Source organism: Canis lupus, chromosome X (genome assembly GCF_048164855.1).
Source record: "Canis lupus baileyi chromosome X, mCanLup2.hap1, whole genome shotgun sequence".
Taxonomy (NCBI): Eukaryota; Metazoa; Chordata; class Mammalia; order Carnivora; family Canidae; genus Canis; species Canis lupus.
The window spans coordinates 15,470,033-15,496,396 of NC_132876.1; the positions used below are offsets into that span (position 1 = coordinate 15,470,033).

General features: G+C 40.2%; 2 long non-coding RNA genes across 2 annotated transcripts in view; one reads left to right on the forward strand and one right to left on the reverse strand.

The window, feature by feature from the left end:
* Nucleotides 1-6,235, forward strand: part of LOC140627573 (uncharacterized) — a 37,391-nt gene extending 31,156 nt beyond the window's left edge. The window contains exon 2 of the long non-coding RNA XR_012026249.1: nucleotides 3,089-6,235. This is a non-coding gene — a long non-coding RNA (uncharacterized lncRNA). The remainder of the gene's footprint in view (nucleotides 1-3,088) is intronic.
* Nucleotides 1,933-26,364, reverse strand: part of LOC140627572 (uncharacterized) — a 93,708-nt gene continuing 69,276 nt past the window's right edge. Inside the window, exon 4 of the long non-coding RNA XR_012026247.1 lies at nucleotides 1,933-3,219. This is a non-coding gene — a long non-coding RNA (uncharacterized lncRNA). The remainder of the gene's footprint in view (nucleotides 3,220-26,364) is intronic.

Here is a 26,364-nt window from a genome sequence, read left to right on the forward strand (position 1 = left end):
CCAGCAAAGGGAGAGTACTAAGCTTCAACAAGGAGGAGTAACTCATTTCTAAGGCATAGAGAGTTTGGGGCAATTTTGGAAGTCAAGAACTTAGAACGAATTGATCCAGATGCCTTACCCCATGCCTCAGAGTACCCGTTCTTTCCATCAGTGTCCTGACCTTGGCATAACCAACTTGCTAGGGTTGAGAATTCAACCTTACCTGGAAACCTGAGATCCTTACAGTTATGCCTTGGTCTCAATCTTCAACTTTTTCTATCTTTCAGCTGAAAGAGATGAGAATCTCTATGCTGCCAAGGATATTTGGCATTCACACTCCACCTTAAATCAGCTACTAATCCTCATTAGTGTTTCATTGTCTTTGTCAAAAGCATCTCAGAAAAAAGCCATCCAGGGGCGCCTGGGTGGCCCAGTCTGTTAAGTGTCTGATTCTTGATTTCTGCTCAGGTCATGATCTTGGGGTTGTGAGATTGAGGCGCACGTTGGTCTCATGTGCTGGGCATGGAGCCTGTTTAGGATTCTCTCTCTCTCTCTCTCCCTTTGCCCCTCCTCACCCTCCCTCTCAAAAAAAAAAAAAGCCATCCAATTCCCCAGTCCTTATAATTATTACTTCACCCAAACACTCAAATGCACAAGATATTGCTCCTGCCAGTCTTCATTTCCTCTGGTGTTACATCCCAGTTCACCACTGATAAAAATCTGAACAATTTAAGAGCTACAGGATGCCAGGAATCGATGTTATAATTCCCCCTACCACCAGTGAAAAGGTTTTCACTTGCATTTGTTGGTGGGTAATACACTTCCAAAATCCCATTTTAGAATATTCTTCCTAGAATCAAGTCTTAAGTCAGATTCTTGGGAAATATACTCTGAGACAGAATCTGAATACAGGAGTTTTGGAGAAGGAGAGTTCTTTCAGAATAACACCTCTAAGAGAACTGGGGAAGCAGGATTGGACACAGGAAGAATTTAAACCACCATGTAGTTGCAATAGAGGCTCCAGCCAATCGTACAGTGGATTATAGAGTTAGGATGGCCCCTCAAAGTTGTACTGAACTGAGGCAAGGGGACTAGGTCCCATAGTCCTATATCAAGTACCTAGATAGGAGCTGCTCTCCAGAGGAAGGGTGTAATGCTAGGTGAGGTGGTTCCCTTGAGATGAGGCCAGAGCCTGGAGAGGGACTCAGCTGTGAGTCATCAGCAGCCAGCATGCCCAGCAGTCTAAGGGAGGAGTGCCTCAGTATCGAATGGGGAATTTAGGTGGTACATGGGTTAATGGTGGTGGTGATGGGAAATTATGGCAGGGGAGTAGTAAATGTGCTGCTTACCTGAAGGGGTCTTCTCACAGTAAATGATTCCCCACTATCTTCATGCTGGCCGTGCTTCTCTTTAGAATTTGACAGATGAGGCAGGAAAGAGGATATTCAGGAAAAGTTGCAAGTCTCCTTAGGAAACTTATCACTCCTTAGAGAGCATTTCATTCATGGTGGGTGGAACACTAACACCTTTTGACATGCAATAGCAGTGAAATTTTTAAGACTTTAATCAGTTGTGAACTTTAACTGCAGCTTGTCCACTGGCTATTCCTGGTATACCTCACCAAAACAGAAGGGAACTATTACCTGGAAATAAAAGCATATCCATATGCATTATTCAGATCATGTACTAATCCAATTTTCCTTTTTTGCATCAATTCATTGTGTAATAGTGCCTGCTACATAGCATTCATTCACTCATTCATTTATTCAACAATACTGATTGCATATCTGCTATATGTCAGAAACTGTTCTAGGTGCTAGGGATACAGTAATTAACAAGGTAGATCGTCTCTGTCTTCATGGAAGGCACATCTAGAAGAGGGTTGTAGAGATAATGAATAAGGAATAAATAAGAGAATTTCAAATAGTTATGTGATATAATGATAACAAGTAATTGACTTTTTTAAAAAAGATTTTATTTATTTATTCATGAGAGACACAGAGAGAAAGGCAGAGACACAGACAGAGGGAGAAGCAGACTCTAGGCAGGAAGCCCAATGCGGAACTTGATCCCTGGGCTCCAAGATCACGCCCTGGGCCAAAGGCAGGCGCTAAACTACTGAGCCACCCAGGGATCCCATAATTGACTTTTAAAATGTGTAGAGCAGAGAGAAAAATTACTATAGATAGGGCAAAGTGGCTTTTCTGAGGAGAGGATTCTTCAGCTGAGATCCACATGATGAAAAGGAGCTAATCAAGTAAAGATCTAGAGGCAGGAGTTCATTTGAGCTGAGATCAGAGTGAGGCGAGGAAGCAGGCCATAAGAAGATCTGGGTTGAAGCAGGCAGACAGAATCACTGATATGAAGGCTCTGAGTTAGGAATGAGGTTGGCCATGTTTGAGTCAAAAAGAAGACCATTGTGGCTGGAGCTTGGTGAACAGAGAGGAAAGTCAAACAAAATGAGATTGGAGACTAGGCATGGAGCAGAATATGTAGAGCCCTGGAGGCCACAGTAAATAATTTATTCTATAACTAAGGATAATGGGCAGACAATAGTGAGGTCTGAGCAGAGGAGTAACAATCTACTGTCTGTTTTGAAAGAATTACTCTGGCAGCTGTATATAAAATAGACTCTATGAGTCAAGAATAGAAACAGGAATGCCAGTTAAAAAATTATTGCAGTAATTTGGGACACAGATGATGGTGGCTTGGACCAGGACATTGGCTGTGGAGATGATGAAAAGTGGTCAAACTCTGGACATATTTAAAAAATAAAGCCAAAAAAAAAAAGCCAAAAGATTTTGCTGAAATATTAGATGTAGGATGTGAGAGAAAGATAGAACTTGTATTAACAACACTATAGCTAGGGTCAAAAGTGTCAAGTGAGTGATTTAAAGAATACGTAGGTTGGAGGAAGAGATTACTGAGAGCCAAATCAGGAAGATTTCAGTCCTAAAAGGCAAGTGTGTGTGTGTGTGTGTGTGTGTGTGTAGTGAGAGAGTACAGAGTTACAGAAAGAAAGGGAGTAATTTCTCTTATTGAAGATGATCTTGTTGACAACTCATTTCTAGGATTGGCCAAAGCTAATGTTTTCTGTTTTGACTGACAGAATTGAGGACCGTCTTCACTTTGTCAAACTACTCCTGGAGGTGAGGCACACCCTTTGGTGCCTTCCAAAGTAGCAGTGATTGTTACAATGTCTCAAGCTCTTCTTAAGCAGGAGATGGCTGGATGCAGGATCTGCAAGAGGAGAATAAGAGCAAACCCAATCACAGCTGGGCTAGAAAGTCGGCCGGCTAGAGATCCTTTTGCACTTCACAGGCAGGAGGGTATACTCTGCAAGCAAAGCCAACCCACAGCTGCTGGGCTGGAGCACAATTGATTTCCTTTGTGGAACTAGCCACAGAGAAATCCTTCATGTGTGCTCCCAGACTCAGTGGCAGTTTCAAGTTGATGCGAAATAAGTGCTGACACATAACACAGAAGTGTTAGTTAGAACATTTTGGAATTTCAAAGCATCACCTGATGGGAGAGAGTGTAGGAAGCAGGAACTAACCATCTTGCCTGAGAAAATAGGGGTTGAAGAAGGGAAGAAGATTTTTACAAAGTCAGTTACACATCTTTTAACACACAGTATTATAATTTTCCTCTTTAATGCCTTTATACCCGGGCAACTGATCTGTCTTGTTCATCATCAGCAGGGTGACTGCCACATAGTAGCTGCTCAGGAAATATTGTGGATGAGAAGAGCTTCCTTCAATTTGCTATGGGATGCTGACTACTTCGTGAATCAATAAAGCCAATTAGATTGAAAGAAAGAAAGAAAAAGAAAGAAAGAAAGAAAGAAAGAAAGAAAGAAGAAAAGAAGAAAAGAAAAAAGAAAGAAAAAAAGAAAAGAAAAGAAAAGAAAAGAAAAGAAAAGAAAAGAAAAGAAAAGAAAAATACTGTGGATGAGTGAATGAACAATTGAAACTAAATCAACCTCAGCATCCCTGCCAACTGGGTCACACTGTCAACATTTGTTGTCAGCAAACGTACAATTTGAGTCCTAATTCCTAATTCCTGTGTCTGGTCCTAGGGACACGATCAGTCTATGTCTGTAGAGTTCTTCTGAAGCAGTTGGCTTTGTGGAACTAGTCAGTAAATGGAGATAGGAGACCAGCCAAATGACTGGTTTAACTGGTATTTTTTCTACTGTGCAGCCCAGTGTTTTGTCTATATTGACAAAAAAAAAAGGAAGATATAAAAACAAAATAAATCGAAATGCATGCTAGTGTCTGGCAGATGTAATCACATCCCTATCCTGAGCTGTGATCATCAGCATGAACCCAAGACCAAACAGTGGTTTAAGAGGCTGTCTACAACCAGTCCTTCTAGTCCCCTCAGGAGTGGGGGTGGAGAACAGCCAGATCAGTTGTTTGATGTCGTGAATTCAAAATACCCAACTGATTGACTCAAATTTTCACTACTTATATAATCAGGGCTCTTGTATAATCAGCGTCCTCCCTCTCAGTAAGGTATCAGATTCCTTTCACCTCTCAAATGCCCCTTTCGAAAGACTACAAATATTAGACACCTGAAGTCATTCCTGTTTGGAGATTTTCTCATCTAAGCCTCTCCAACCATTCTCTGCACCTCCCCCTACCTTGGCAGCTGTGTGACCCCCAAAGGTTTTCTTTCTAATCAGGGCTGAAATTCACATGCAATTCTTGAGTAACCAAACATGGGGCTGTCTGTATTAGTGAGAGATATTTTTCCCAGCCCATCCTGATTGGATGAATTGAAGGTTTCCACAGACTTTCCCAAGTGCCAACTGCTTAAGCTAAACAATGACAGCAAATGAAACTGCATATCAAACAAAGACACATCAGGAGGAGGAACAAGATGACGCTGATGTCATGAAACCTGCTTCAACTGTGGGCCAAAGGCAAGGCACAGTGTTCATATTGCACAAGCCATAGCTAACACAAAGAAAAACAGGAGAAAACACACAAAGAGGACCTGAGATAATACCTATAGAAAAAGGAATTTAAATTGCAGATGGATTCGCTATCAGTTTGAGTCCTCTACTATAGAAGGAGACGATTTTTGCTGCTCTCCTGTTTAGTGTGTAATCTTCTGTAACAAACATGTAGTTTTAAACACTATTTTAATAAACAAAATGCATAGTAGTTTCAAGTCTAGTAGAATATTTCCGTTAAAAGTATAATAGCTGTGCCCCAGGGTAACATAACCTTAAGTGAGCTACTCAGTGTTTCCTAATGAGTGAAAGAAAATAGTTTATACCAGTAACTTCCACCTCTATTATAATACGGTTCTGTCCATCACCAGTAGCCTGAAATTATAAAGGGTAAAACATTTAACGAACTTCCTCTTTTTAAATGATGTGTATCATCTAATGCTGAGGGAGAGAAAGCTAAGACCCACCGCTTGAATGGTCCTAGAACAGCCTTAACAGCAGCTTGTTAACAATCATACGAGGGGTATTATACTCTTTCAGCAGTTGGGAAGCAATTTATTTTATTTATTCTCACCACTGTGCCTTTTTGGACCTAGACTATATTCCAGCCATCAGAAAGCTTTATCTCAGTTGGAAAACATAAATTCTTATTTTGGTTTCCAAAATTCCAACTCTTTACTAAGTTCTAAGTACCTTTAAAAAATTGAAATGCTCATGGTTGACATTTATTCTTATAGGTATAAATACATAGCTACATTCATATTTTAAAAGAACGTACGCTAAACTCACACTTTGTCAAGAGCATAATTGAAAATGAGGAGCTTTTCCCGTTAGTTTGTTTTCAACTTGCATATCCGGCTTCATGCTTGTCTCAAAAAATGTACACGAGCACATATCCAAAGAGAATGAGACTACTGTGATATACTTGAACTGTTTTTTGTTTGTTTGTTTTGTTTGTTTGTTTTTACCATTGGCCATTATTGTGTCAAAATGCTACTGGGTTTCCTCAAAGATATAGTTCTCATTTCTAGGTAACTAATAGGGATAAAAATGCTTGAATCAGAATTTATAAGGAGGGGGCACATTCTGAAATTCTTACAAGAAATTGGATAAAAGGAAACATAAAGGCAAGGTCACCAAGTGATCTATTTTCTACTGAGTGAATGTAGTATTTTTTATTCATTTCATTTTTGATGGTACAACTGTGTGGTTTCTCATTGGAGAAATACAAGTTTTGAGTACATGTTCATATATAACTTTGTTCCTGAATAATAGTAATAAATACTTGAAAGTTTATTTTTGATGACTCTATAATTATTTGTTGTGGAGAGCTAGCATGGAAGCCCTTCAATTAAAATATAGGCTGCAAAGTAGCAAAAATAATTTTAAGTTCTTATCAAAACTATCCTGGGGCACCTGGGTGGCTCAGTCGGTTAAGCATCTGCCTTTGGCTCATGTCATGATCCTGGGGTCCTGGGATGAGTCAAGGGTTGGGGTCCCTGCTCAGTGGAAGTCTGCTTCTCCCTCTGCCCCCTGCCCCCTGCTTGTGTGCACGCTCTCACGCACACTCTCTCTCTCTGAAATAAGTAAATAAAATAATTTTAAAAAACTATCCTAAGTCATTCATCAACAGATGTGTATTATTTAAATTTTTTTAATTGAAGTATAGGTGACACACAATATTACATTAGTTTCAAGTGTACAACTGTACTGATTCGATAAATTTATACATTATGTTGTGATTTCCACAACTGTAGTGGCCATTTGTCCTTATAAAGCCCTATTACAGTGCCATTCACGACATTCCCTATGCCGTGCCTTTCATTCCCATGACTTATTCATTGTATTAACTGGAAGCCTGCATCTCCCACTCCCCTTCACCCATTTTGCCCATCCTCCCTCCCCTCAGGCACTTGTAAGTTTATTCTCTGAACTTATGAGTGTGTTTAGGTATGCATTATTTTTTAAAGATTTTATTTATTTCTTTGACAGAGAGAGAGCACAAGCAGGGGGAGCAGCAGAGGGGAGCCTGATGAGGGGCTTGATCCCAGGCCCCCTGGGATCATGACCTGAGTGGAAGGCAGATGCTTAACCAACTGAACCACCCAGGCACCCTGGGTATACATTATTTTTAATATATAGTCTCCTTCCATATTTTTTAAATTTATTTTTTAAAGATTTTATGTATTTATGAGAGAGAGGCAGAAACACAGGCAGAGGGAGAAGCAGGCTCCTCACAGGGAGCCCAACACGGGACTTGATCCCTGGTCAGGGATCAAGCCCAGAGCCGAAGGCATGCGCCACCACTGAGCCACCCAGGCGTCCCTCCTTCCATATTTTAAAAATAAATCTCGATATCACTAAGATTAGCTCCTGCACTACTACTAGAAAGTCAGGAATGCAAAGATGAACTTAAAGCCCAGAAGTGCATTTGATATTTAAAGCCAATAGACGATGATTAGATAGATAGATGATAGATAGATAGATAGATAGATAGATAGATGATAGATAGATAGATAGATAGATAGATAGATAGATAGATAGATAGACTGCACTCCTAAGGACTGGGGCTGTAAGATGAGAGTGAATCCAGGTTGTCACAGTCCCTCTGGAAAAAACTCTGACTGAGTCTATCCAAGTTTACCAAATTGACCATTTTGACTAAATTGACCAGTCAATTTCATGAAACAGCCACTTAACTCCCTCCCACCTCAAATTGACCAAAACCACCTGTTAGGGAACTTGCGGACAGTCTTATTTTCTTGCTCTTCCAAACACCAATTCCCTCCACGGCTCTACTCGCCTGTCTCCTCCAAGCGGCCCTTTACTGATGCAATTGTTTTCTAAATTGTGATTGGAGTTAGGGAATAACTATTTATTCCCCAGGACACACATTTTCCTGGGATTGAGCGAGTTACAGTAATCAACTGAGCTGATGGCTGCCTGAGTAGAGCCATTTGAGGGCCCCCGAGGAGCAGGTTAAACTCCGGAATGCGCCAAGAATCCTACTTCGGTCGAAAACTACATGAACCACTGGCGTGGCATTCAGTCCACTGCTTCGTAGCCAGCACTCTGCCTCGGAGCTAGCGGTCTCAAATGCTCAATCAGCTGTGATTTCTCTTGGGGCTAGCCAATACACCGAGCAGGTCTGGCCACCTCACGGTTCTTCAAGAAACAGCCGTCCAACGGGAAGACACTGTTCGTTTACCATTTGGTATCAATGCCTCCGTTTCGAAATACACGATGAGAAAGGAAATGCAGTTGTGCAATTTTTAATTGAGATGTGATCATTTCCATTTCAATTCTTACTACACTTATCTGCAGGCAACAATGCATCCATGAAAACTCCCAAGAGAACTTGGAAGGATCAGAGACTCACTTGCTTTTTACTCTGGGCATGAGATACCTACCATCTTCCACAAGGTGGCAGGCAGTTTACATTTTAGTGTCAGGGAGCAACAGGAAATCGCTCCGCTCTCAAATGACAGCAACCCCAGGTAGCGAGGGTGACATTTGCTTTACATTATGATACACACTAATTAATCATTAGTGATCCCAGAAGTAAGTCTGCAAAAAATGCTTTGCTATGGCTTCTCACAGCAGGGGCTTGCAATATTGATATTATTACATGCACATATGTTCAGCCAGTATACGTTGTACTCATTTAAGTTTTAAGACTTAGAGTTTTTAGGGTATTTTAATTAATATTGCCAGATTAATATTCACCTCTTATTTGGAAAGGAAAATGATGAAGCTAGTAAAACAAATATAGAAAGAAAAAGCAGTAAACAAAGCTAAAGGCAACTTTGGTAAGTTTTTGGCTGGAAGAACCTTTGTCCTCTTTTGTTGACATTTTCAACTTTTTCCCAGACCCACTTCAAAATCTCGGGGTGGGGAGGGTAAACATTCTGTAAAGAACTTTGCTGACACCACCATCGCACACTTAACTATTGATTCAAAACAGATCACCTCACAAAGGATTTATCTCATCAACTAAGAGAAAATGTTCACATTGCCTTCCAACATGGATTCTGTTCCACAGCAAGAAGCCTCATTATTCTAAGTAACTCCACCAGGCCTCAGCTACAAACCAAGCTACAGACTATAAGCACTGATGTTTTTCCCTAAGAAGAACCTTCCAGGAAGATTTACCAGCTGCCTGAGCAGCCACAACCAAGCAGTTCCCTCCATCACCCAGAGCTAACCCAGGACAAAGATCATCTGGCTGGGTTCACCCCACCAGAGGAACATCTTAATCAGTGTAAGTTCATACCTTAGTGCCAACTGTAACTGGTTAGTTCTCCACTTAGGCCAACTACACACATCCCTAGGCCTTGTTAACACATTTTTTGGAAAGTTTCTTTTACTCCTTCACCAAACATTAGCTTTCCTCTGATAATGGCACTTCCTTCAGTACTTCTTGAATTGTATTATATATCTAAATCACTCAAAGATCTTGATAAAATGTAGACTGTGATTCAGTAGGTCAGGGGTAGGACCTGAGATTCTGCATCTCTAGCAAGCTCCTAGGTGAGTCCAGATGCTGCTGGTCCACAGGCTACACATTAATTAGCAAAACTATAGTTCCTTCACTCATCCCCACTCCATATATTCCTGGGGTAAAGAAAACTAGTAGGAGTTTCTAGACTTCCCACTGTATCTTCTAGACTTCCTTTCATCAATAACTCCTCCTTCTCTTTTGAAGCCCTCATCATCTGACAGATAAACTATCTTCACAATCATCTCCATATCCCCCACATAGCCACTCCTTTGCATCCACTGAACAACCTGGAACCCACATTGTCATATTCTTTCCATCATATATCCTCCTCTTACCTTCTTGAACAACTTGAGTCTTCACGTGACCCACACATGACACTGGCCTTGACCTCTCTTTTTAGAACTGGTGTTCCCAGATCCAATTCCAATGGAGCGGGGACAGTTCCCTCTATAACACCAAGCAACTCTTGGACACCAGCAGGGTGTCTTGAGAATTCAATTCAATGCTGACTCTATCTACCCAGAGCTAGTATCAGATTCCACAGGTTAAGGGTTCAGCCCTACAAGACTTCCCCCAACCCCCTACTTCAGGCACTGGCTGGGAGCCCCAGGCTATTACCTGTGCTTCTGACTGATTGTCTACAGATTGGAGATCTCAACAACCACCTTAGGTTTGATTTGTTTGCTAGAGCAGCTCACAGAACTCAGGGAAACACTCATGTTTACCAGTAAAGGATGTGATAAAGGATATGAATCAACAGCCAGATGAAGAGATATATAGTGTGAGGTCTTGGGAAAGGGTATGAAATTTCATGCTCTCTCCAGGCCACCACTCTTCCCAAACTCCATGTGTCCATCAACCTGGAAACTCTCTGAATCCAGTCCTTTCGGGTTTTTATGGAGGCTTCATAACATAGGCATGATTAATTAAGTCATTAGCTTTTGGTGACTGATTCAACCTCCAGCCTGTCTCCCCTCCCTCAAATCAGGGGGTAGGACTGAAAGTTCCAATCCTCTAGTCAGGATTGGTTCCCCTGGCAACCTACCTCCATCTTATGGTGCTTCTTGAAAGTCACCTCATTAACATAAATCCAGTCTTGGCCAAAGGGGCTTGTTAAGAATAACAAGAAACCTATTTCACTTTTATTGCTCTGAAGCAATTTCAGAAAATCCTCAGTTCATGAAGCAAGAGACCAAATATTATGACAAAAGATATTCCTATTGCTCAGGAAATTCTAAGGGTTTGGGGAGCTCTGAGCCAGGAACTGTGTACAAAAACCAAATAGATATGAGAAAAATATATTATTACATTATATATTATATACCATATATTATATATCACATACTATATGATATATTACATATATAATATGATACAGTATATATATATTACAGTACATAACTTATACATTATATACTTGTTATATATTAATTCATTTAATTTTTAATATTTATTATATACATTATTACACGCACTATATTACATATAACATAATGTATCATAATAATATAATAATATAGGATATGTAATATGTAATGTATATCATATTAATATGTATATAATACGTGTATAACATGCATTATATATCACATACAGAATGTATCATATATAGAATATATCATATATAATATGTATGAAAAATTATAATATACAATATAATATATATCATAAACCACATGTTGTTTATGCATATATAATATATGCGATATATTACATATTGCATATAATATAAGGAAATATATAAATATATTATATGTATATAACATATACAATATATAACATGATATAATATATAATACATAATATATAACATAGTCATGACATATAACATATTGGGTATAACATATATCATACACAATATGCAACACAATATATAATACACCACATATATGTGAAATATCTCATCACATACATTATACATACTATAAATTATATATCACATGCATAAACTGCATACATCATGCATGCTATATACTACATTTATCACATACCACACATGATGTATCACATACATCATATATCATATGAGATATATCATATGTATATATGAGATATGCACCATACATCATATCTGTATATCATATGAGATATGCACCATACATCATATCTGATATACTACATATCACATATTACACATATGATACACATTACATTGCATACAGAACATATAATGTGCCACATATTAAATGCATGCAATATGTGACATGTTATATTGCATACATCATATATGCAGTATGCATATATGTCCCATGTAATATATCACATATTGCATATGCAGCATGCAATTCATCCCATATGCAATAAACCATGGGATATCATGGTATGATATACAATATATGATGTATGATGTGGCATATATATGATATATGCAGCTCGTACAGTATGTAATTTGTGATATATAGCATATATAATATGCAACATATTGTATGTGATATGGTATTCTGCATGTGATATATGTTGTGTGTTATATATTGTGTTGCATATTGTGTGTATTGTATGTTATGCATACTGTGTGTTATATGTCATAACTGTGTTATATATCATGTGTATTTTATATTATATCATATATTGTATATGTTATATGCATATTATGCTATATGTATTTCATATTATATTACATTATATTATATGCAATCTGTAATACATGGTGTATATTATATGTGCATATATGATGTGATGTGTGATATGTTATGTATCATGTAATATATGGTATATTCTATATATCATATGCAAATAATGCATTATATGGTAACATATACATATTGATATGGTATGTATCATTATATATGCCATATACTACATATGATATATAATAGGTTTAATAAATATATGATATATAGTGAATTATTATATAAAGTAATATGTATATTGCACATTATGGGTAATATGTAATATAATATATGGCATTATCATATAGTATGTGATATGGTATATGTACTATGCAATATAATATATAATACATTGTATATGAAATATTTTATATATTACATATGCTGTATATGATATGTTATATGATATATGTGTTATACATTACATGTGTTATATACTATATGTGATATGTGTGTTATATATTATATTACATAGTATATTTTCATATATTGTATATGATGTATAGTATATATGTTATATAACATATGTCATGTATTATATATTGTGTGTTGTGTGCTATATATGTAATATGTATGCTATATATGTTCTGTATTATGTGCTATATATTATGTACTATTATTATATATCATATATTATGTGTATAGTATGTTATATATTATGTGTACATTTTATGTGTATATAAATATATAATATAAATCTTATATTGTATATTATATATATTATATTGTATGTTTCTTATATATATTTGGTCAGCTGACTGACCAAATATGTATTTCTTATAAATCACAATATCACAACCTCTTTTATTCCAGTGACTTTCATCTCCTTTGTACTTGAGCAATCAACTCAGTGGCCACTCCATGACTTTATTATTACCTCAAATGGTTCTAACCTTGAGATCTTAATTATTATAAATGCCCTCTCTAAGCTCTGTCTCCAACAGGAGCCTTCTAGCTCTGCTCTCCCTCATTCCCACTAAATCTATTCTTCCAACAGTCCATTGGACTTTTTCTCTTGATTCCTCTCTATTCTTGTCTCCCAACAGCACTTGCTTTTACCTCCAGTTCTACCCATTCTGGAAACCAGAGGCAACCATTTCTACTTTAAATGCGATGATAATCTATCTTCCCTAATTTCCTCCTCTTCTGAGACTACTGTGCTAAACTCAATCCTTAGTGCACGCATAGTTTTAATCCTTCCCATCTATAGAGATCCTAGTGAACACACAAGCAACTCATGCTGAGTGACCCCATAACACACTCATATATACAACCCCAATCAGACCAAGAACAATGCTGCCCAATTCTCTCATTTATCTCTTCATGATTGTTTTTCTGACCATTTTCATGCTTCTCAAATTGTCAAGTTATAAAACATAAACGTCTTCAGTTCCCATTCCCTTCCACCACAATCCTTCCATATCTTCAAGTCAACTTTTGTTTTCCTTGGCTGTTGCTTTCCTTGTCTCCTGTTATAGTTTGGTTTTTGCTTCCAATGTTAACTTCAGCCTTTTTTTTTTTTTTTAGTGCCAAAATATAAATTCTTCTTTATACTCTCAATTCTACTGTCATGTAGTAATTTCCCATTCTCTTTTTTTTTTATTTTTAAAAAAATTTTTTTTAATTTTTATTTATTTATGATAGTCACAGAGAGAGAGAGAGAGAGGCAGAGACACAGGCAGAGGGAGAAGCAGGCTCCATGCACCGGGAGCCTGATGTGGGATTCGATCCTGGGTCTCCAGGATCGCGCCCTGGGCCAAAGGCAGGCGCCAAACCGCTGCGCCACCCAGGGATCCCAATTTCCCATTCTCTTAATGATCACACTCTCCCTCCCCATTGGGTCCTTTCTCTCAGCCACCAGACACTCCCAAGTCTTCCTCACAACCATCCCCCAACCAAAAATGCTCCCCATCACTTTATTTCTTTCTAACTCAAGGTACAATCCTAATCACTCCTTTTATTTTCTAAATTTTAAAAAGAGTTGCCTTCATTCCTCATCTCTACTTCTTTATTGTTCATTCTCTATTTAATCTCCTACAATTGTGTATCATACTATAAATGAAAGTCACACCTATGAGTTGGCTTCTGCTTCTGCCACTCCACTGATGGCCTCTTAGTTTCTGATCTCAATGGCCTCATCTCTGCCTTCTGTTTCTGACCCCGCCTGCCATCATTTGACACTGATACTCACTCTCTCATTGAAACATTATCTTCCCATCACCTTGTACTCCTCTTAGCCTTTCTACTTCACTTTTAGTCTCCTCTGCTGGTTAATCACTGTTATTTCTCCATCAAACTCTTTTTTTTCCCATCAAACTCTAAATGTCAGTGTTGCAAAGGATCTGCTCTTAGCCCCCTTTGCTTCTCACTCTGCACTCTCCCTTTGTGTCCCTCTCTTCTGGAGCTATCATAGGCATTCCCTTGATCTCAAATATTTTTCCCATAGCATTTATGTTCTGATTTATAAGATAATATACATATTTATTTTGTTTATTAATGCCCCCACCTCACCCATGCTAGAATGTCAGCCCCACAAAAGAAAGGGATTTTATCTCTTTGTTCACTGTTGTACACCAAACACCTGGAACATAGCAAGTGCTCAAAAGATTTTGTTGAATAATCACTGACATATCTGGATCTCTAAATCTAACCCCTCTCTTAAATATGCAGCCCCATTGCCTCTTGCTTTACCAAATTTGCTCTTTCCTATTTCCCTGAGATAGCAGTTCCTATCTCAGATCATGACACTGCAAGCCCAGAATGTTTGAAGTCGTTCAGACTCTTTTATCCTCTCTTACCACACAGAGCCAATCAGTCATCAAATCATGTGGATTGTAACCTCTCCAATAGCTTCCATTGCTCATGCCCTCTTTTGATTCATGCTCATAGCTATAGCTCATTTCTGCTCTTGATTGAAATATTAAAATTATTTAATAAAACTATCCTACTGTCATCAGTTGCTCACCACTACCTATCCCACACAATCTTGCCTGACTTATTTTTCTGAGAAAAAAATGTGATAACATCATCTGTCTCTTGAAAACTCTATAAAAGCTGTCCTTTCAACAGGTTTAATTCTGAATTCCACTGAGGAAGGCACTTGATGGGATGAGCACTGGGTGTTATACTGTATGTTGGCAAATTGAATTTAAATTAAAAAATTTAAAAAAAAGTCTGAATTCCTTGGCCTGACCTTAAAACTCTTCTATCATCTGCCTTCAAATCTCTTTTTCAGCTTCATATCCATGACATTTTTAAAAAGATCTTATTTATTTATTTGAGAGAGAGAGAGAGACAGAGAGAGCAAGTGATGATAGGGGAAGAGGGGAAGGGAGAAGCAGACTCTCCTGCTGAGCAGGAAGTCCAACATGGGGATCGATCCCAGGACCCTGGATCATGACTTGAGTTGAATGAAGGCAGATGCTTAATCAACTGAGTCACCCAGGTGCCCCTATATCCATTACATTTTTTCACAGTCTCTGTGCTCTGGACTATTTCTTTTATGGGTTCACATGCCCAATGAGCATAACAGAAGATTCTAAAGGAACACAGATGAGAAGAATGGTGACCCATTTCGAGAAAATATGACAAGACTTGCTGGACAAATGGAATGACTTCAAAGCATCTTTAGTGAGGAACTAAGATCTGAAAATGACTCAAAACAAAACTGATAAAAAGGTCTACTATTCTGCCCAAGAGCCTAGGTGGAGTTCTCAAAGTGGGATTTGTGAACCATCTACATCAGAATCTTCTGGTGGTGGGCCCTGGTATCTTCATTTGTAACAAGCTTCCCAGGAGATTCACATAAACATTTAAGGTAATATCCACATTTTCTATTCTTCAAGGGGGTAAGAGGAAATAGCTATGTCCCATTGCCCCAAGGTAACATGGAAACGACATTGGATTTGGAATTAAAACAACAGATTTCTTAGCTTTGCTCCTCCCTTGCCTTTATGCTTGGGCAAATCACTTACCACCTTTATGCAGATATAGGAGCTGGAGGAGATGACCTCTGAGGACATTTGCCACCAGAAGAGATACTGTTTCCACTGGAGCCAAACCTCATCACCTCACATCCTGCAATTTCCTGCTCCACACTGAAGAGCCTTCACCCTGACCAAGAACTATGAGTTAGGGAATAGCTGAGAAAGTGACTCAGATGTTAGCTTCTCAGTGAGGCCTTTCTTGTTGACCTTATCTAAAAGAGCAAGTCCCTGGCGCATGCTTGCTATTCTTGTTGCCTAATTGATTTTTTTCATTGTACTTACCACTGACTTACTGTATATTTCAGTTAGTTATCCTGTTTATTTTCTACCTTCCCCCCATTGAATGGTAAGCTTCATGAGAGCAAGGATTAGGTAGGTCTGTTCTGTTCTGTTTCCTACTACATCATCTGTACCTCTAAAAACACCTGGCATATAACAAAATATAGCCTTATAGCTCTTCTCATTTCCTTGGTTCTTACACTTTCTCATCCCCTCCCTTACTCTCTCTCTCTCTCTGTCCTGGTCCCCATGCATCTCTCTGTCCTGGCTTTCTCAACAGTTTTCTCTCTCCTTCCTTCCCATTGCCTTGTACCCTGATCTATTTATACATTTAGAGCTGTGGCAAGTGAGATGGGCTAAAGTAGACATATGTGTAATGAAAGATAATTCATGCCCATTTTCAACTTCTCAGTTTGTCTAGATTAGTTTCAGAGGAAGGAAAATCCCCTCCCTAGAACTTTGGAAGATCAGTTACTCCAGATCTGAGAAGATTTTTTGGCAGAGTTTTTATTGTGGACTAAGGATACCTTGACCTCTGAACTTAAATTTAGGTGATAATGCTGATGACATTTGGAAAGAGAGCACCATGAATGCGCTTATGTCAGAGAAAACAAAGAAAGTAGCATTCAATGCATACAAAATAGTAGGCAATGGTCCCAAAGTATGGTTTTCATTGAATTTGAACTTGAAGTTACTCAGACTACATTTTGCTTTCTGTTAAGAGAGGCTCATCTACAGGGTCATTTGGAAGCAAGATTATGAAGCAGATCATATTTGTTTCAGGCTCTGCCATTCAGGAATCTTTTCTGCTCCCTCTTATCTCATGGTTGCTTACTCAAGTATTCTATTCTCTAGCCCCCAACTCAGGTGGCATTAGTCATTTTGGCCCCATGGAAACCCTTCAGAGGCCAAGCTTCAAGGCAGCTCAGCAGACCAAGGAACTGGGTCACCATGTTAACAGGAATGGTAAAACATTTTTTGTCACCCAGGACTTTCTACAAAAAAGATAATGCTCCCTCCTTTACTATTGACCTTTTTGGTAACGCTAAGGGTAGAGGTTTTGAGCCTGCTAAGAAAGGGATATTTTAGGGTAGACTTATTTTCCACATCCCTCCACTACTGCCATGGAGGCAGCTGCCTACTCTGACATAAATAAGATGGAAGCATCTCTACAAATCTTGAAATCAAATTTAGCACACAAAGATTATAATACCATTTAATGAGAGACTTGCCTGGGATTCAGCAAACTTATATGAGCCACTAGAAGAGTTGCAGGGCCTGGCAGGGTGCTCAGCAAATATGTCCTTAATGAAGACACAAGCCCAAGTCTTAGAGCAGACTAAACCTTTTACACAAATGTTGGCTACTACAGTGAGTGGAAAGCAACTGTCAAGGAGTTGGTTTCAAACTGTAGAAGGACAAAAGGAAAAGAAATAGCAATTCCAAGGTAGAGATTTTTAATTTCATCTAAAATGAATTAAACACTATCTTTTCCTCTCTGTTGGATCCCAAACAAATTTCAGGCCTCTCTGGACCTTACCAAAGCTGTATTTCAAGCTCACTGTAAGCAATGAATATCTTCCCTCTCAGCCTCCCAGAAGATGCTGCTTTCAAGAGCTTAGCAGTAAGCAATTACCTTAAAAAGAGAAACCCTTGTGGCTGGTCAGCTTTTACTTTGTTGGTTGATAAGTTAACCTTTGACCATCTGTTTAATTTCCATCTTAGAAAGGTTGATAGATCACTAAAAGGGGAGAAGGGAAACTTTTAACTCTCCATTCACAAAGACTGGTGGGGAAAAAATGGCTGATATAAGACTTAAGGATTCTTGAACTATCTGGTCTCTGTTTCCCTGTCCCTTACCCGATTGGGCTGGTTTTAAGTCAGTTTAATGAATAATTATTAAGCGTCAACTATATGTCAGACACTTTGCTAAATGCTGTTCTTCTCATCTATCTATCCATCCATCCAACCAACCAACCAATCAGCCAACCAACCAATATTTGAGTACCTACAATAGCAATGCAATGTATTAGGTATGAGACAAAGCAAGTAAGGTCCCTATCCTTTATATGGATTATAATAAAATGGGGGCCTTTCTGCTGGAAGCAGAAAAATTTGACTCATCAGTATTATATATTGAGGACTTAACTATATGATGTGTACTGAGTCAGTTACCATATATATGTTACCTGTTTAAATCCACACAATAACCTAGCAAGGAAGCTCTTTTTATCCTCATTTTACAGATGAAGAAAATTAGGTTCAAAGAGGTACCATAACTTGTTCAAGATCATGAATCTACAAAGTTGCAGAGCTGAGATTTAAACACATGTGTGTCTGATTCCAAAGACTACCTTTTTTCCAGGACACTCTCTTGCCTGTAGATAGGGACTTAAGAGAGCAACCAGAATTTCCCATCCACATGGACTGTCTTAGTCAGTTTGTGCTTCTATAACAGAATACCATTGATGGAGTGACTTAAACAATAAACACTTCTCAGTTCTGGAGTTCAAGATCAAGGTGCTGGCAGATTCAAAGTCTGTCTGGTGAGAGCCCACTTCCTGGGGTGGCTGGAGAATACAGATGGCTGTATTCTTGCTGTATCCTCATAGAGGAATGGGGGAGAGAGCTCTCTGTGGCATCTTTTATAAAGGCACTCATCGCATTCATGAGGGCTCCTCATCTTCATGACCAGATACCTCCCAAAGGTCCCACCTCTTAATACCACCACATTGGGGGTTAGGATTTCAACAAGCGAAGTTTAGAGGGACATCAGCATTCAGTCCATAATATTCTATGCCTCATCTCCCAAAATGCATATCCTTCTTACATACAAGACACTCATTCTATCCCAACAGCCCCATAAGTCTTAACTTGTAGCATCAACTCCAAAGTTTAAGTTTAAAGCCTCATCTTAATATCTAAATCAGATATGGGTAAGACTTGAGTAAGGATTCATCCCAAGGCAAATTCTTCTTTAGCTGTGAACCTTGGAAATCAAGGAAGTGTGCTTCCAAAACACAATGTTGAAACAGGCATAGGATAGATGAGGGAAGAATAGGAAAGAAGGGATAATGGGTCTCAGGTAAGTCCACAGCCTAACAGGGCAAACAACATCATTTTTTATAAGATTTTATTTATTTATTCATGAGAGAGGAGAGAGACAGAGAGAGAGACACAGGCAGAGGGAGAAGCAGACTCCATGCAGTGAGCCTAATGTGGGACTCAATCCAGGGACTCCAGGATCACACCCTGGGCCGAAGGCAGGCACTAAACCGCTGAGCCACCCAGAGCTCCTCAGGGCAAACAACATTAAATCTTAAGGCTCAAGAATGATTTAATGATGCCCTTTGGCTTGATGGCTTACCTTCCAGATCCACTAGGGTAGTGACGCCATCCCTACAAGGGAGTTTGGTTCTGCAGCCGCTCTCTGCCTGGGCCCCACCCACACAGCACCTCTGCAAGAACCCTGCAACTCTGACAGGCTTGGATCTCACACCTGCATCTCTCCCAGGTTGGAGTCCTGTGCCTGTGGTTCTCCTAGACTGAGGTCTTTACCTTGCCCTTTGAAACCTAAGTAGAGGCAGCCATGTCTTCTGAGCTGTGCACCCTGGGCCTGCAATGTGAATGGCAGGCCTGATGATCTCTGAATCACCTTCAGGGTCATTCTTCCATTGTCTTGAAGAATAGTGCCTGGTGTCTGTTGAGACAGCTGGTCCATACTGATTGCCTTATCAAATGCTTGCTTGACCACACCATTAGTGCTCTCATTTTTGCTCTATGGATAAGCTGAGAATTTTCCAAATCTTTAAGTTCTGCTTCATTTTTGCTTAGCAATTCCACCTTTAAGTCATTTCTCTCACATTTTGCTATAAGCAGTCAGGAAAAGCCAAGCCACTCCTTTAATACTTCGCTCAGAAATTTCCTCAGCTTGGGGATCCCTGGGTGGCTCAGTGGTTTAGCACCTGCCTTTGGCCCAGGGTGCGATCCTGGAGTCCTGGGATCAAGTCCTGCGTCAGCTTCCTGGCATGGAGCCTGCTTCTCCCTCCTCCTGTGTCTCTGCCTCTCTCTCTCTCTATGTCTATCATAAATAAATCTTTAAAAAAAAGAAATTTCTTCAGCTTAAATATCCAATTTCATAGCTCACAAGGACCACAAAACACTAGAACATGAACACAAATCACCCAAGTTCTTTGCTACTTTATAATGAGGATAGCCTTTTCTTCATTTTCTAATAACCCATTTCTCATTTTCATATTAAACTTCATCAGCTTTCATATTAGACTTCATAACTTTTACCATCCATGAAATCATGAGCCTGCAATAAGCCATTGAGTCAAAAGAGGAGAGATCTGTTGCTCACTACATTGGGCTCTTCACCGCTTGAGTTGAAGACTTCAGGTACTGCATCACTGAGCCCAAGAATCTTACTTATTTAGAGATGGACTATGGCCTAGGCATAGTGCATAAAGCGAACAAGATAGGACCTCTTCCACCAGGATTTTGTGACCACAACACTACTCAGCCAATGGTTCTGGGCTCCAGAATAGGTTCATATCCATACATACACCTAGGACTTATCCAACCTTAGTTGCTTTGCTCCAAATGTCCCCTAGTCTGTAAGGTTCTCTATCTGTATTTGTAAAAACCTGACCCTTCCATTGAAATGCAACTAATATTCAACCTTCTCCAAGATTACTTCCTTGAGAGTTTCAGTCAAAATCAATCCCTCTCTCATTTCCTCATAACCTATAGCTCAATGTCAGGGCCAGCTTTTTATCTGAATTTGGTTCAATAGGTATTTTTTTCCTCTGTGAGAGTATGAGCTCCTAGAAGTCTTGTTCTTCCCCACATCCCTCTCAGTATCTAGCATGATACATATAAAATGCTTTACTAAATATGAAATGCTGGGATGCCTGGGTGGCTCAGTGGTTTAGTGTCTGCCTTCTGCCTAGGGCGTGATCCTGGAGTCTCGGGATCCAGTCCTGTATCAGGCTCCCTGCATGGAGCCTGCTTCACTCTCTGCCTACGTCTCTGCCTCTCTCTCTCTCTCTCTCTCTCTCTGTGTGTGTGTCTCATGAATAAATAAATAAATAAATAAATAAATAAATAATAAAGTCTAAAAAAAATAATCAAATTCTTATTGAATCACATATGACTGCATAATCAGAAAGTAAAATCTATTCTTTCTAAACTACAGTCCCCCACCCCCACCCGGACACTGGTACTCGAGAGTGAGGGAGGCAGAATAATAGTAAAAAACAGACAAATAGGGGAGATCCCTGGGTGACTCAGTGGTTTTAGTGCCTGCCTTCAGCCCAGGGCGTGATCCTGGAGTCCCAGGATCGAGTCCCATGTCGGGCTCCCTGCATGGAGCCTGCTTCTCCCTCTGCCTATGTCTTTGCCTCTCTCTCTCTCTCCCTGTCTCTCATGAATAAATAAATAAATAAAACATTTTTAAAAAACCAAATAAATAAGAATCTTTGGATTTGGCATTAGACCAACCTGGACTAAAATTCAGCACTGCAACTTTCCAGCTATGTAAACCAAAGCAAATCATCTCACTTTTTGAGCCTTGGTTTTCCTTCTCTATACAGTAGGAATAACAACCCTCACAAAATTATTGAAAGGAATAAATGAGGCAGATATATGCTTGTGAGCCATATACTGTACAGACACAAACTTTAGTTTCTCTTCCTTTTTGTTTTTTTTAAGATTTTATTTTTATTATTTATTCATGAGAGAGAGAGAGAGGCAGAGACACAGGCAGAGGGAGAAACAGGCTCCATGCAGGAAGCCTGACACGGGACTCGATCCTGGGACCCCAGGATCACACCCTGGACTGAAGGCGGCACCAAACCGCTGAGCCACCGAGCTGCCTTCTTCCCCTTTTTGGTAGGCAAAGGCCCAATGCAGGAAAAACAAACATTAAGCCATGCTATCAAGGGTTGTCAATCTGTAAGTGGTCAAATGAACAGATATTGACTGGGCCCCTGCTATTTTCCTAGCACTCTAGTAAGTTCTGAAAGGGATATAAGAAAAATTTCTGCCCTGGGAGAGCTAACAATCTATCCGTAGAGGCAAGAAAATCAGAAAAGGCACACATTAAGAATTCTCGAAGACGTATATTAAGTGCCCCAAAGGTAAACAGACAATAAATGCCAGAGGTATTTGGAGAGTAGCAGGTCTAGATGGCCTTTGAAGAATAGATTGGGACATGGTGGAAGAAGGAAGGGAATGTAGCCTAACAGAAGAAATGACACTGCTCAAATGTGGGGGTGAGGGTATGCTCAACGGGGTTGGAAGATGACCAGGCACTAAATCTGGATCCCTTGGAGGTCAGGCAAGAGGTGCAGGGGGAAAGTGTGTTGGATGGTGGAGGGTCTTGAGTGCATCACTGGTCTCTGGTAAAGGGTGGTGGGGTGGGGTTGCCTTATCGGCAACCTGATTTCTAACTTGGGAAACACTCTTGCTGAGGCAATATATATATTGTCCTGCACACAAATAAAGTGGCCACTATCGAGAAGCAGCCAGGACCACTGTGCTTTGAAAAGGAGGCTGGGAGGTTAGTTATCCGGCGTCAGCCTCCAGAGTCAAGGAGTCTCCAGGGCCCTTTGTGTCTGAGAGCCGTGATAGGCGGCCCTTCCCCCACTGCAGCTGCCCTCGCAGCGTGCTGGGGACTGACTCCCCCAGAAGTACAACAAAGCTGCCCCAGAGAATCCAATGGGGACAGGCATCGGCAGGCAGGGCTCGCTTCTCTCCTCCCCCTCCCAGCCACAGGCTGCACATCTCATACTGCACCCACAGAACTGAAGCCCCAGAACGGCTCTAGGGCCAGGCTGCCTGCTCCCCTCATTTGCCTGGGGTGGGGGCGGGAGTCACGCTGATTGGCTTCCAGCTGGCTTTGCCGAGCTCTAACAATAATAAAGATGGGGCTCTTTACCAGTGAGGTCATGAATTGAAGAGTAGAAGCGAGGAGAAGCTTTGCATAGCACTGTGGGCCCCCCCCCCACCACCTGCTGGGCAAGAAAGTTTTCTTCATCAGGAAAGAGGAATGGTGAATGGGGCAAGGCCAGGTGGTGGGGTGGTTTGCTCTGGGAGGCTGGCTGGAATGAGTGCAGCATTGTGAGCCTCTGGCTCTGTGTGGGCAGCAACAAAGTAGCGAGGACCCCTTATCAGGTGAACTCAAGTGCCCATCAGCTCACTCCAGCAACTGCTGCCCCTCCTCCCCCAGGCGCCTCCAGGCTGTTTATTTTGTTAGAAAAGGGGAATCTGCATTTCAGCTCATTTGCATTCTTTGGTCCTAAACAAAACCATATTAAAGTGCCTTGAAGAGCAGGCTAACTGGGAAGTCTGCTTGTTTTGGGGGGGAAAAAGTGCTTACATTGAAAAAGAATCAATGTAGTATTCTATTTTCAAGCCAAGTACAATGCTTGCATTAGGAAAAAAAAAAATCTCCCATTCACTCTGATCAGCAAGCCTGAATGTGATGGTTAGGAACTTAGCATCTCTTTCAACAGCCTTCAGATAGATAATTTGCTGTTTTCTTACTTTTTCCCAACTTTCTTTGAGACCCATAAATATAAGTAGAAGACGAGAGTAGGCAAAGGAGGAGCAGCAGTCTCAGTGGCCGCCTGGTATGCCTCAAGAAGCAGGTGGGCGGGGGAGGGGGTGGGGTGGGGTGACTGGGTAACTGGCACTCAGGGGGGGCATTTGACTGGATGAGCACTGAGTGTTATACTATATGTTGGCAAATCGAATTCCAATAAAAAATATACAAAAAAAAAAAAGGGAGCACGGATGCGGTTCCTTTTCTTACTTGGGAAACAGATGGTGTTTTATGCTTAACACAATCAGCACCGCCTCTCTCTCTGTGCTCCTACCCTTCCCCACCTGTGTGAAAGCTAATCAGCACCTAATGAACATACTCGGAGCTGTCTGGATGGAGTTAGTCCCAGTAGGAGCCAGCCTTCAGGTACCAGGCCCTCTTAAAGCAGTGGAGCTGCAAAAGACCAGAAATCTCTACATCAGGGCTACTGAGCCCTCTTTTCACGCAACTATGGGCAAAGGTTTGTATTTTGAATTTCCTCTAAATACATGAGATGCCTTTTCAGTCATTCCTACTCTAGGCATGGGCTGCTTTCCTTGAATCATACTCTTCAAGTAAGCACACCAGTGACGGCAACGTTCAGGCCAAGGTGGCCATCGGGCTTCCCACCACTTCCTTCCCTTCTGCAAAGCTCCGATTTTGTCCCATGGGAATGAAAAGAAGAATTAGCTAAAGTGCTTGCTTACACACACACACACACACACACACACACACACCCTATGTGTGTTAGCAAATTGCTATTGACACATTTGGAATACTACAAAGAACTACAACAAGTTACAGGCTTCTGGGTAATGTGGGAATCACTAGGAATAAATCCACCATCTTCTGAGCAAAAGCTGCTCCTTTTGATGACATAACAAGGTCAATAGGTCATGGTAGCTCCATTACCTCACCTTGAGTTGAACCCTTCTGATGACATACCAAAGTATAAATCACCATGGATTAGCTAGAATGCCCCTCCTAGCGTTTCTCACCCCACCCCCATCTCTTTAGTGTTTCTAAGGAATGGGGACCCACTGATTCTGTTCTTACTGTCCCTTCCTCTCCCTGCAGATTTCAATAATGGATCATGCTAGTTAGTGCTCCCCACTTATCACCCTTGGGATCAGAAAGAGCCTTATGTTCTGTTCCCCAGGCTCATTTCCTTGTCTTCGCTTGGACTTCTATCACTTTTTGCTGGGGGGTCAGCAAATTATAGCCCTCAGAACAAATCCTGCCTGATGCCTGTTTTTGTAAATAAAGTTTTATTACAACACAGTCATGCCTATTTGTTTATGTATACTATGGCTGCTTTCCCGCTACAATAGTGAAGTCAAGAGATTGTGACAGAAATCTTATGGCCCACAAAACTTAAAATACTTATCTAGCCCTGTATGGGGTTTGCCGACCTCTGTTCTAAGGCTTTGTATTATAGAACACTAGTTGGGTTATTCTTACTTTGGAGCTGGTTGTATTTACATTTTGAAGGTTTGGTGGTTACTGGTCTTTATCTAAACTTGGCTCGCACCTTTTTACCTTCAATTCACAATAGGGGGGCCACTTACAAACGAAGCGGTGGCTATTTCCCATCTCATTAACTAGATCCACAAGAAACCACAGATCACTTCTAGAAGAAAGTACAGGTGGGGAAGACACTCCGGAGGACACCAAATGAGTAATAACAGGGGTAGGAGCCCCCTGAGAGAATCTGACTCAAAGCACACCATTTTATTATTGGCCATGAGGCAGCCCCAGAAACCTCAATATTCCTTTTGGCCACGGCCTCTACTAACATGGCCTTAAAAAGCATTCCCTGAATGCTTAACACAATTGTTTCCCATTTCTTCTTGTGTCTGTTCCTCAATGATGGAAAGAAAGTGGCACAACTATATTGCATTTCTAAACATAATCAAGCTCTGGGAAAGAACCTGCAATAACAGAACGTCACTAGGAAATAGATTTAAATATATTTCAGTAGCAGAGCAAGCTATATTTCCAAGCCAGGAAGAATTTGTACCCTGCATGGAAGTCTTCGGCTACTTGGTAACTTTAGAACATACTAGAAGTGACTATCAATATGGAAATGATTGTTTTTTTTTAAAAGAAAATCATACAAATAATCATAATAACAAAGCTAGTTGTTCTCCATAATATCAAAAACAATAATTATAAAAACTGAAGTTACTCTGTGCCAGCCACTATTCCAATTGCTTTATGTACCATCACCTCATGTAATCTTCACAGTTCTCTGAGGTTTTTCTCATTTTTATTTTTGATTTTTTAAAAATTAAATTTAACTTTTTATTCATTTATCTTTATTCCCATATTATAGCTGGAAAAAAAAAAAACCTGACTCAGAGATTAAGTAACTTGCTCAAGGTCCCAACAGCCAGTAAATGGTTGAGCTGAGATGAAAATATCACCTACCCTGACCCTCTCACCAAACCAGGAGCCCATGT